General features: G+C 46.9%; 1 protein-coding gene across 2 annotated transcripts in view; it reads left to right on the top strand.

Moving 5' to 3' along the window:
- The first annotated feature begins 1,656 nt into the window (after nucleotides 1–1,656).
- Nucleotides 1,657–13,044, top strand: part of LOC147665134 (GTPase IMAP family member 4-like) — a 101,804-nt gene continuing 90,416 nt past the window's right edge. The window contains exon 1 of one of the 2 annotated variants that reach the window (XM_086949742.1): nucleotides 1,657–1,729. The gene's annotated coding sequence lies outside the window, so the exon portion shown is untranslated. The remainder of the gene's footprint in view (nucleotides 1,730–13,044) is intronic. The other variant, XM_086949741.1, reaches the window with a different exon arrangement.

Raw genomic sequence — 13,044 nt, 5'->3', positions numbered from 1 at the left:
TGGGATGCACAGATACTCCTGCTACCATTTGGGGTTACTTCAATACGCTTTAATAATGAATAGATGCATGTGTGTCTTTATGGAGCACAGAGGCGAAAGTCAGAGTCTCCGGGGCATAATAATCACCACCTCATCTGTCTTCCAATTCACTGTCAGAATCTACTTAGTAGTAGACCCCACCACGAAGACAGGTGAACGCACCTTACACTGGGGCAGCCGGGGGTCGGGGCAGGCGGGGGACGGGGCGGGCGCGGGCACGGGCTGCTGGGCAATGTCGGGGCAGGCTGGGGTAGGGAAAGCCTGAATGCTCCCGGACAAGGTCGGGACGGGCTGCTAGTATGTAATAAAAGAGAAGATTAATGCTTGGAAAGGGGTTTAAATGCCAAGTTGACGTGGCAGTGCAACACTGCAATCAGGTTGCAATGGCAGGCCTGGGACACGATTTAGAGTGCTACTTTAGCGAGTGGCCGAATGAGTGTGGATGGCCCACTGGTAACATTTAATTCACAGACCCTGAGTATATGGTAGACCTCCCCAGAAGGAACTATGCCAATCAAACCATGTTTAGGCGAGTGGACACAAGCACTTTGGGGCGGATTTACAAGCCCCTTGTGCCATTTTTGCGTCACTTTTCCTATGTTAAAAGTGACGCAAAAGGGGGGGCAACAGGCTTGTAAATCTGCCCCTTTAATCATTAGCACTGGTTAGTCCTAAGGCTATAAAAAAGTAAGCAACATGTTTGGGGGAGAAGACCACCCTAAGGCTGACAGGTCTCAGAAGGAGCCATCACGCCCTAAGAATAATAGGGTGGAACATTCTTGAGAGGACATCAAAATAATGACATTAGTCAACGAGAGGTTTTTTTTTCAGAGTTTATATGGCGCAAACTTGGTTTGACTGTATCAGATGCAGCTTTACTTTAACTCACAGATAGTGTCCTGCCTTACCGCAACAGCTAATAATTAAGAATTAACAAAAAAAAATACCATGTAACTTCTTTTTTTTGTGTTTGTGAGAAAAGTTGAACTTTTACATAAAAATACCCTTTCACAATGAATTCAGGTTGATGTTAACTTTAAAAAACGTTCAAACGTGTCTTCTGCCTAACTGCAAGGCAGGCGCCCTGGCGCCATGGGTAATCACTGCTTTAAATGTCCTCCAATGGTATGTCAGAGATGTTGAAAATACACAAACTACGGGAGAGAAAGGTCCTACTTATTGGTGGCCCGTAATTGTTAACAGTGTGTAGTTCCCAATGATCGCGTTTCTCTTGTAATCCCCACGGCTTCGCAGCATTGGAATTACTGTGGTGACCTGTAACAAGGAAAAGTTTTTACTATGTTAAAAGAGTTCTTGGCAGACTTTCTCTGGCCGTCTCTTTGTTTATCCGGGAGCTGCATCACCTCGTGCACCCTTGGTTCAGCACCACTGCCCCATCCATGTCTGGACGAAAGCGGTATCATCTTTGCGCACTTTGCACACACCCCGTTAAGCAGCACGAGGAGCCACCAACAGGCAGGTTCGGAGTGAGCAGTCACACAGGTAAAGTGCTCGTGTGTGCAGTGCGCCCCCACCAGGACGTGAGCGGCACTTTCAGACTCTGTGCCGTGGGCGGGGCTCCGAGGCTCATATAACAGGAGGCAGGAAGCCAAGATCACACCCGCTGCACACAGAGACTGAGAGGAGCCGAGACTGCTGCTGCCGAGCGCGTGACGTGAGTACACTCGATGTGTGCATGGTTCTGTACGTGCTGCCGGTGTTTGTGAGTGCTCCTGGGGAGGGGAGCACAGGGAGGAGTAGTGCTGCAGAGCGCGTGACGTGAGTACACTTGATGTATGCATGGTTCTGTACGTGCTGCCGGTGTTTGTGAGTGCTCCTGGGGAGGGGAGCACAGGGAGGAGTAGTGCTGCAGAGCGCGTGACGTGAGTACACTTGATGTATGCATGGTTCTGTACGTGCTGCCGGTGTTTGTGAGTGCTCCTGGGGAGGGGAGCACAGGGAGGAGTAGTGCTGCAGAGCGCGTGACGTGAGTACACTTGATGTATGCATGGTTCTGTACGTGCTGCCGGTGTTTGTGAGTGCTCCTGGGGAGGGGAGCACAGGGAGGAGTAGTGCTGCAGAGCGCGTGACGTGAGTACACTTGATGTATGCATGGTTCTGTACGTGCTGCCGGTGTTTGTGAGTGCTCCTGGGGAGGGGAGCACAGGGAGGAGTAGTGCTGCAGAGCGCGTGACGTGAGTACACTTGATGTATGCATGGTTCTGTACGTGCTGCCGGTGTTTGTGAGTGCTCCTGGGGAGGGGAGCACAGGGAGGAGTAGTGCTGCAGAGCGCGTGACGTGAGTACACTTGATGTATGCATGGTTCTGTACGTGCTGCCGGTGTTTGTGAGTGCTCCTGGGGAGGGGAGCACAGGGAGGAGTAGTGCTGCAGAGCGCGTGCCGTGAGTACACTTGATGTATGCATGGTTCTGTACGTGCTGCTGGTGTTTGTGAGTGTTGGTGTGGAGGGGAGCACAGGGAGGTGCACTGGGGCGCGAGCTCCGAATAAATATTGTGCTGGCAGTGTTTGAATGTCTGCCGGATTTACCATTCCATCTAAAATGTGTTGCGTCACAATATTATCTTTTGCAGTAGCATTGCTAACAGCCACCAATATATTATATTGTGATTGGGCCGCGGGAGCAAACGCAGAACGACCGGGTGCAGGATATGCCCGAAAGGCGCGCCCGACATCTCCACAGACTGCAGTGCACAAGAAGAAAGACGCGCACTGCAAGGGTCCGATTTACATACGTACATTTAGACCAAAAGTCTAAAGTGCAGATTTACAAGCCCGTTGCGCCACTTTTGCGTCACTTAAAACATGGGAAAAGGGACGCAAAAGTGGTGCAAGGGGTTTGTAAATCTGCCCCTAAGTTTAAAGCTAAAGTCTAACTTTACCAGTAGTAAACTTAGTGGCACATGCATCAACGTAAGAAATTGCGATTCCTTAATAGCAATTTTCCTTATGAATGTAGGAAACGCAAACAAAACATTTTTCCTACATATTCCTGAATTGTGAATTGCAATTAAGAAAAATCTTCCCATTCATTCTTATGGACCTAGAGGCCCAAAGGAATGAAAGGGAATTGCATACACAATTTGAAAGTACCAATTAAGTACGTGCAAATTGCGCATGCAACGTCAAGGGTGCAAGGGGGCAAAAAGGCCACCCTGTTGCACCCCTGAATTTTGCATGTTTGCACATGGCACTTTGAAAAATGTTTGCAAATTACCATAAATTTGAAGTTGATGGTGATTTCCGATTCCAAATTGCAAAATCACAATTTGGAAGTGCATGATGCATTCGCAATTTAGGTAATCGCAACATTTGCAATTCCCTAAATTGCGATTTTACATTTGGGTGATGCATCCCAAATGCGTAAATACCGGTCGCAAAGGGGCCGATTCGCAGAATCAACCCCTATGCTATGCGACTAGTATTTTCCATGATGCATGTCCCCTTGGACTTTTGGTCTAAGTTTACCTTTGTGAATCCGGCCCTACGTTATCGATCTTCACGGCTACATGTAGGCATGGCCTAGGGATTAATATTTTGACCTGAAGCTACTGCATCCCTTTAAACCTCAACAGCAGCCAAATATGACATGCTTCCATATATGTAATTTAAAAAAATAGAAAAAACATTATCAAATTAGGTCAGATGATAATGTCTGTTGAAAAATAATCAAGTTTCACTAAAAAGTTCTGCTTTTTTATTTGTTTCAGTTATACTCCTAAACATGAAAGCTGTGTGACAGCTCACAAACATACATGTTCAATCTTCAGCCCGTCAATTTACAGCTTACCACATACATACAGTGTCATATGGTCAGCGAGAAGAGATGCTTTCCTGACTGTCATAATGCGCAAATTCTCCAGGAGAAAATCGACAGAGAACTGAAGGAGGCTTCTATATTATGGGCTTTAATATAAAAAATGTCTCTATAGTGGGAATCACGTGTGTGGTATTTATGATGGGTTGGGTGAGCCTGCTGGTCACTCTAAGCACTCAGCATATGGAGAGGCATTAAGAAGGCTAATACTAGTGAATACCTTGACCTTTGCAATGGATTTACTGGTGTAAAACCAGATAGATATTCCAACTTTTGTAGGAAGAGGCAAAGGGAGCACCATTGACTATATTCTTGTGTCAGATAACATGACTCGCTGATGAAAACCTGCAAGGTCCGTTCCGTCCCTTTTTAGCGATTGCCTGCACACGTTTTTCTCTTCCTAGGCTTTGCAAAACACAGACTTTGCTCTACATTAATGATAAGGGTGTGCACATAAAATGGCGACAAGTCAATCCTAGCAAAAGTCTCACAGAAGCGGTGAGCAAAAATGATATGGAAATCTTAAATTGCTTGGGAGAAAACTGTCAACCAGCTACTGAGTGTGAAAATTGTGCAAGGATTTGTAATTCAATTTCTGATTCCCTATTGATTAAGAACCCACAGTTCCTACGCCCTTTTTGCACTTGGTTTAATTCAGAATGTACAAACTCCTATAGAACTTTAAAAAACTTAACGCAACATTCCATAGGATCCAGTGGAGGTGAGGGAGGCCAGGAGGAATTACCAAAAAGCTTTTGAAATTAGAAAGGCTGAAATAAGAACCAAGTCTTGGGATGATCTGGATCAAGCAGCAGCCCCGAAAGATAACCCAGCCTCCTGGGAAATAAAGAATAGGCCCTTTTTCACCAAAATGTCATAGTCAGGCGTTGACTGATAAACAAGGGAGCAAGAATGGGTTGCCCATTTTGCAAAAATATTTAACCCTGAAAAGCCTGGGAAAAATCCAAGGCTACCTACTGGCCTGTTGCAACCAGCAAGGAACTAGTTGATTTGAGCAAATCCATTTCTGTGGAGGAAGAACGCACAGCTATACTCGGCTCAGCATCAGGGAAGGCAGCAGGACCAGATGGAGTACAGTGGATTTTTTTTAAACTATTAGGACTTCTGGGACAGGCTGCTCACAAACGTTCTTTGGTCTATAATAGCTGGGGCGGGGGGCATTGAGTCACGGAGGCAGTCAGTTACAGTTCCCATATTTAAAAAGGTTGATACGAATGTTCCATTCAACTACCGCTCGATTGCACAGCTTTTTTCTTTGGGTAAAATCTTTGGCAGGGTAATTTTAGAGAAATTGGAAGCCTGGACGAGTGAAAATTCCTTTTTGATAAAAACACAATGTGAATTTCACCCAGGAATGAGTACTGCAGAACAAGCTCTGAATCTCTCCCTAATTTGGGGTAAATATGTCAAGGCCAGGAGAGGGGCCATACACATAGCCTTTATGGACCTCTCTGTGCCTTTGACTTAGTGAATAGAAATGCATTGTGGGATATGATGAGACTTCTAGGAGTAGATTCATCCCTATTGCACATGTTTGAAAGTCTTCATCAAGACACAAATATGAGTGTGCGCTACTCCCAGTCTGGCGACCAGACTCACCCCATCCAAGTTACCAATGGGGTGCCATCAAGACACAAATATGAGTGTATGCTACTCCCAGTCTGGCGACCAGACTCACCCCATCCAAGTTACCAATGGGGTGCCATCAAGACACAAATATGAGTGTGCGCTACCCCAGTCTGGCAACCAGACTCACCCCATCCAAGTTACCAATGGGGTGCCATCAAGACACAAATATGAGTGTGCGCTACCCCAGTCTGGCAACCAGACTCACCCCATCCAAGTTACCAATGGGGTGCCATCAAGACACAAATATGAGTGTACGCTACCCCAGTCTGGCGACCAGACTCACCCCATCCAAGTTACCAATGGGGTGCCATCAAGACACAAATATGAGTGTGCGCTACCCCAGTCTGGCAACCAGACTCACCCCTTCCAAGTTACCAATGGGGTGCCATCAAGACACAAATATGAGTGTACGCTACCCCAGTCTGGCGACCAGACTCACCCCATCCAAGTTACCAATGGGGTGCCATCAAGACACAAATATGAGTGTGCGCTACCCCAGTCTGGCAACCAGACTCACCCCATCCAAGTTACCAATGGGGTGCCATCAAGACACAAATATGAGTGTGCGCTACCCCAGTCTGGCGACCAGACTCACCCCATCCAAGTTACCAATGGGGTGCCATCAAGACACAAATATGAGTGTACGCTACCCCAGTCTGGCGACCAGACTCACCCCATCCAAGTTACCAATGGGGTGCCATCAAGACACAAATATGAGTGTGCGCTACCCCAGTCTGGCGACCAGACTCACCCCATCCAAGTTACCAATGGGGTGCCATCAAGACACAAATATGAGTGTACGCTACCCCAGTCTGGCGACCAGACTCACCCCATCCAAGTTACCAATGGGGTGCCATCAAGACACAAATATGAGTGTGCGCTACCCCAGTCTGGCGACCAGACTCACCCCATCCAAGTTACCAATGGGGTGCCATCAAGACACAAATATGAGTGTACGCTACCCCAGTCTGGCGACCAGACTCACCCCATCCAAGTTACCAATGGGGTGCCATCAAGACACAAATATGAGTGTGCGCTACCCCAGTCTGGCGACCAGACTCACCCCATCCAAGTTACCAATGGGGTGCCATCAAGACACAAATATGAGTGTACGCTACCCCAGTCTGGCGACCAGACTCACCCCATCCAAGTTACCAATGGGGTGCCATCAAGACACAAATATGAGTGTGCGCTACCCCAGTCTGGCGACCAGACTCACCCCATCCAAGTTACCAATGGGGTGCCATCAAGACACAAATATGAGTGTGCGCTACCCCAGTCTGGCGACCAGACTCACCCCATCCAAGTTACCAATGGGGTGCCATCAAGACACAAATATGAGTGTACGCTACCCCAGTCTGGCGACCAGACTCACCCCATCCAAGTTACCAATGGGGTGCCATCAAGACACAAATATGAGTGTGCGCTACCCCAGTCTGGCGACCAGACTCACCCCATCCAAGTTACCAATGGGGTGCCATCAAGACACAAATATGAGTGTGCGCTACCCCAGTCTGGCGACCAGACTCACCCCATCCAAGTTACCAATGGGGTGCCATCAAGACACAAATATGAGTGTGCGCTACCCCAGTCTGGCGACCAGACTCACCCCATCCAAGTTACCAATGGGGTGCCATCAAGACACAAATATGAGTGTGCGCTACCCCAGTCTGGCGACCAGACTCACCCCATCCAAGTTACCAATGGGGTGCCATCAAGACACAAATATGAGTGTGCGCTACCCCAGTCTGGCGACCAGACTCACCCCATCCAAGTTACCAATGGGGTGCCATCAAGACACAAATATGAGTGTACGCTACCCCAGTCTGGCGACCAGACTCACCCCATCCAAGTTACCAATGGGGTGCCATCAAGACACAAATATGAGTGTGCGCTACCCCAGTCTGGCGACCAGACTCACCCCATCCAAGTTACCAATGGGGTGCCATCAAGACACAAATATGAGTGTGCGCTACCCCAGTCTGGCGACCAGACTCACCCCATCCAAGTTACCAATGGGGTGCCATCAAGACACAAATATGAGTGTACGCTACCCCAGTCTGGCGACCAGACTCACCCCATCCAAGTTACCAATGGGGTGCCATCAAGACACAAATATGAGTGTGCGCTACCCCAGTCTGGCAACCAGACTCACCCCATCCAAGTTACCAATGGGGTGCCATCAAGACACAAATATGAGTGTACGCTACCCCAGTCTGGCGACCAGACTCACCCCATCCAAGTTACCTATTTTGTGGAACAATGCTGCATCTTAGTGCCCTTTTTATTTCTTTTTCTTATGAATGCCCTTGACTCCTTTTTATTAGACTGTACCTCTGATGTCCCAAAAATGTCTATGCGCTCAGTCCTGGTTAAATTATGTTCGGATGATGATGGCCTGTCCCGCAAATGGTCTGCAAGCTTGTTTGGATGGCTTTTATTGTTTTATATGCAAGTGTGACAGTTCAGATTATTTTAGGTCCCGAAAATCTAAAGGGAAGGCTGGGGAGGCTGATCGTAGTACACATGTTATGTATATTGTATTTATAAATAACCTTTGTTCTGCTCATGTCTAAATTAGTTGACCAGCGCAACCATGTGCCATAAGTGTGGTGTTGACAATTAAGTGTTGGTGCATAGCTTCAAAGGGATGCATGGGTTGTTGCAGTTCTCTGACTTTGTAACATAAGATGTAACATACCCAGCAACAACAATTGAGTTATCAGCAACAAACTGTACATCCATTTTTGCATTTCACATATTCAAAATCACAGGGCTGTTGTCATTAATATACTTGGAGGCCTCTGTTCTTCTTAGGTTGTATATATTCTTTGGTGATTTCCTTCTAAGTTATGTTCGATTTCAGACAAAAAGCTGTTGACTCTTCCTTGTGAGATGACAAGTCGTGGGAATACGATATGACATCTGGTATAAAAGTTCCCCTTTGCTCTGTATTTTCGATGACAACATTTTCTTCATCTATGACTTTGGAATCGTAGAACGTGTTGTCTTACTATGTTTTCTCTACTCTCCTTTGGGATGGAGCAAGTTAAACACTGCTCATTAAAAGACAACACAGACACATCACTGTCAGCATGTGAATATGGGAAGCACATATGGGGAGCACCTCTGCCTTGGAACACTTGACGCCAAAAAAAACTGTATCACTTCACCATGAGGAGGTTTTGTTTTGTTGAAGATCAAAGACATCTTTGCTTGAAATATCTGATTCTGTGATTAAAATATCTGCTAAACTTTACAGGGTCTACTGAGCACAGTCCTCCTGGAGTCTTCTGATGAGAATGTCTTTTATATTTGAATTTGCCTCCTGCAAGAATTCTTGCAGGTCATCCCATGCATATTCAGCACAACTCAGCATCAGGAACCAAGTAGGTGCTCCAAGGATCCTCTACATGCACTTGAGTTCACCACGGCGTCGATATTAATATTCATTAGTACCACGCTGACATGCTATTAGGTTTTACTAAATTGTATTCCAAGCGTGCATCTTTTCCTTGAACATTCTCCAAGTGTTCTCTTGTTGATGTATTCTTCAGATTAACTCCTGTTTTATGTCATATGAGAGGCCAGACAAGTCACTCTCAAATAACAGGTGAAATATATAAGGAAAACATTGAGGAAATCTAGGGTCTTCTGAATAAAGTCTACTACATCTATACTCGGCTGCAGGTTTTGCACAGGCTACTTGTGCCACCTGCAACCTACTACAATAGGAAAAAGATATGGTAAACACTGATCTTCGTAACCTTTTTCCCACAGACGTAATGGAGCTCCTTTTGTTTCCTTCATTTGAAACACCTCAATCACATCACCAATAACCTCTTTAGAATGCAAAGGGACCATGCTGATATGATTATAACTGTTTTCAGTTCTGGACTGATCCACCTTCTCAATCTGACCTGTTGATGGAAATGTCTGATCCTCCATATGTGTGATATCTTGCAGGCTTTCCACATTTCTATAATAAACATAGCTTTGTACCAGATATAAAGTAGTTTTTTTTTACTTTGGTAACATCTACTAACCTCTGCCATATCTTCTTGTTCTTGGTAGGCACACCATTTGCAAGAATTATAAGTCCTTCATCTAAATCTGTATCTACCCCTACAGTTCCAATGTTTTTCTTGACATCTAATGGCAAATATACTACTCTACCTTTTAGACTTTTCGGCAGCTCATTTGGGGGTAACTAGCCTGTCTTTGGCTCCATACGTATTATAGGCTTAAATGGATGTATCGTTTAAATAAGAATGGACTCGTAAATATTTAAACCTTGAAGTGCTTCTGGAATGGGAACCAGTTTTAACTTGTTATACACAGCTCTAGCAGGCATTTTATTATCCTCTAATTTATTAAAGCATTACTTACATATAACTTGTCATGTGGACAGGTCAAAGTGCTCCTCTACAAATTAGTACAGAGCAAAGTTTTGCCTGTTATCGTTATTCGCTATTTCACATTTTAGGTATTGCCTAAGCAGCGCGCATGTGCTGCATAGGAGAGGACCTCATGTCATGGATGAGGTTTTCTCCCCAAAAACGTGCATGCGCTGCATTGCTTTCTATTGCAACGCGTGCACAACTGGTGATCTCCAGGCGGGAGCGAGCTGCTAGCATATGGCAGCAATTATCACCGTGCCAGCTGCTCCCTCCCGTGAGTGAATCATGCAGGCCCCCTCCTCTCTCGCCCCCTACTGTGAGGCGCGTGTTCCACTAAGGTCATCAGTAGGTCGGGGTAGGCGTGAAGTCGCTCCCTTCAAGTCTCATGCAGTCAGCTTCTACACACTCTTGTGCACCAGCATCCAATGCTCAGGCCCCTCACACTGCGCATGGCTTGGGTCAAGTACATTGCATTGATCTGCATCCGCCCAAGCAGCTTGCCAAACTGAGGGGTTGCGTTGTCGCGGGTGGTACATTGTGCAGTCTGATACTGCCCGTGCGTGCTCTCGGGGTCCTTGAAGGGCACCCTGTGCTCATTGCAGTAAGCCAGCAGCCAGTGGGAGCAGGGTTGGGAGGTCCGCGGCAGCTGGCGGATCAGCATCTGCACCAGGCTGCCCCCCAAGATGCCGAGTGAGAAGCACCCGCCTGGCCCGAGCACCGGCATGGCTTGACTCCTAGCTGGGATGCAGGCAGCGGGGCGGGCCCCAACAATGTCCTTCATGCACATTGTTAGTGCATATGACTCTGCTTCTACTATGTAATCTGTGCCCCGACCCTGCTTCTACTCTAATCTGTGCCCCGACCCGGTGGGTTAAAGCTCCAGGGTGCACAGTGTCTGCCACCCACCAGTGCCGAAAGCCTGTGTGAGGTCTTCACAGATCCACCACCGCGGTGGGCGGCCTATGCGCCTCCCCTAAACCCCTTTCCACACACTGTCTGTTAGTCTACGACTTCCCGGTGCTGCTGGTTGCTTCTCACCTGCACACGCACTTGGTTCGCGAGCTGTGTCCGGTCCTGGTTCCTCAGTTTGGAACCTCTGCCCAGTCTGTGTTGATCAGGTCGTGGCCCCGGTCTGGGTAGCTTCAAGTGTGACCTCTGCCCCTATCATCGTGACCCGTTTAGCGCTATACCACTGGTCCTAGTTTCAGGCTCTCCCGCCCTGGTGAAAAGCTGTGTCCGGCAGTCCTTGCACCCGTCCCCCGCCCTGGGGAGAAGCGGAGTCAGTGTCGGATGTTTCAGGGAGCAGCTTTCATTTAAGAGCATGCCTGAAGGTCGGGAAACAATGGGCACACATGCCAACATTTCAGAAGAGGTAAGGGGGAGATTTAAAATAAAAAACTGAATCCGGAAAATGCACCCGTCCTCCTCAATTCTGTTAGAGCAGAGGCAATTGCATGCAGGAGACAGACACAATTAGCCACATTTTTTTGCTTAGAAAATCTGCCTGAATGAGTTCTGTTGTCAAATATGGACGGTGAAACTTGGGTAAACATGTTAGAGCTTTTGTTTTCGACCATGAGCCCAGTGTTTTAAGTGGGCCGGGTGCTGCTGGTACTCAGCAACAGCAGATCCAAAAAGCAGCTGCTAAGACGAGTTTCTATCGGATTCTCCGTTTTTGCCCTCACCCACAGGGTGAGAAAAATAAATCACTGCAGCAGTGCCCCCCTTCACTGCCTGTGATGTAACGTTAAAGAGATGCGTTGTGGTTCTTTCAGTTTCGTCGGTATGCACCTGTTACAACGCAATTTTTACTCCGCACTACCACTACAACGCAGGCATTACAACGCATACCGTTACAACGCATTGCGCTGGGGGGCGCTCTAGGATAAGAGGTAAGTTTAATTTACTATCCAACACCTTCCCTAGGGTCCACGGGGACTGGAGTTAGAATAGTAAATTATACTTACCACTATCCAGCACCCCAAAGCGCTATGCGTTGTAGCGGTATGCGTTGTAAATACCGCGTTGTAATGGTATGCGGAGTAAAAGTATGCGTTGTAACGACATACATCCAGTTTCGTCATGTCAGAACTGAAGCATTTTTAATGTTCTATAGAACGAAGCCAAAGTTTTTTCTTATTTATCTTACACAACTTACAACCAATGACAAAGCCAATAGTCCTGGCTTGTTGTAGGTGTAATGTTACTGATTGTATTAAATTATCTGGAGGCAATGGAACAGAAGCAGCAAAATACCCGCCGGTGGCCCACTATGAGTGCAAATTGTTAAGTCACGCCCCTACTTACATTGGCCACGCCCATTTGAGGGGCACACTGGTTGTTTCATTCTACTTAAAGCGTTGCTTGAGCCTCCAGATGTGCGTGTAATGCGGATATTTCCGCCGAAGTACAATGCTCTTCTCATTCAGGCAGCTCTGTAGTGTCAAGGGCAAGAGCATGACGTGGATTGGGGGAATCTAAAAAAGTAGGGACTGTTGTCATAATTAACTGTAAAGGAATGTTAAGTTTGTATCCCTTTGCGGTAATCAGAATAAAACAAATACTGATTGGCCTCTCTTTCAATGTGTAGTGTGGTTAAGTCTTTTCTGCTGGTGTGAAATGCTGTTTTCAGTCCCTCCCTACTCTGACACTACTTCCTGCCGGAGTCTCTGATTGGGCAGTTTTGTTCTATAACATTCTGCTCTTGTCTTAGATGTGAACACTCAGGCAGTTTGAAATTACCTCTTTCACAGAAACATGAATGTATGTGTGCGTGTGTGTATATATGCATGCATGCAAATCTGTGTATGTGTGCATGCCTGTGTGTTTGCCTGTGTATGTGAAAGCATCTGTGTGTATGTGTGAGTGTAATTTGTCTGTGTATGTGAAAGCCCCTGTGTATGTGTGCGTGCCTATGTGTGTGCTTGTATATGTGTGCTCATTTGCATGTGTGTGCGTACCTGGGCGTGTGTGAGCATCTAAGTGTGTGCGTATCTGGGCGTGTGTGCCATCTGTGTGCATGCCTGGGCGTGTGCGCGCATCTGTGTGTGTGTGTGTGCATACCTGTGTATGTGAAAGCATCTGTGTGTGTTTGCCTGTGTATGTGAAAGCATCTGTG

The sequence above is a fragment of the Lissotriton vulgaris genome, unplaced genomic scaffold (assembly GCF_964263255.1).
Source record: "Lissotriton vulgaris unplaced genomic scaffold, aLisVul1.2 SCAFFOLD_1232, whole genome shotgun sequence".
Taxonomy (NCBI): domain Eukaryota; kingdom Metazoa; phylum Chordata; class Amphibia; order Caudata; family Salamandridae; genus Lissotriton; species Lissotriton vulgaris.
This window is presented reverse-complemented; position numbering and strand designations above follow the sequence as displayed.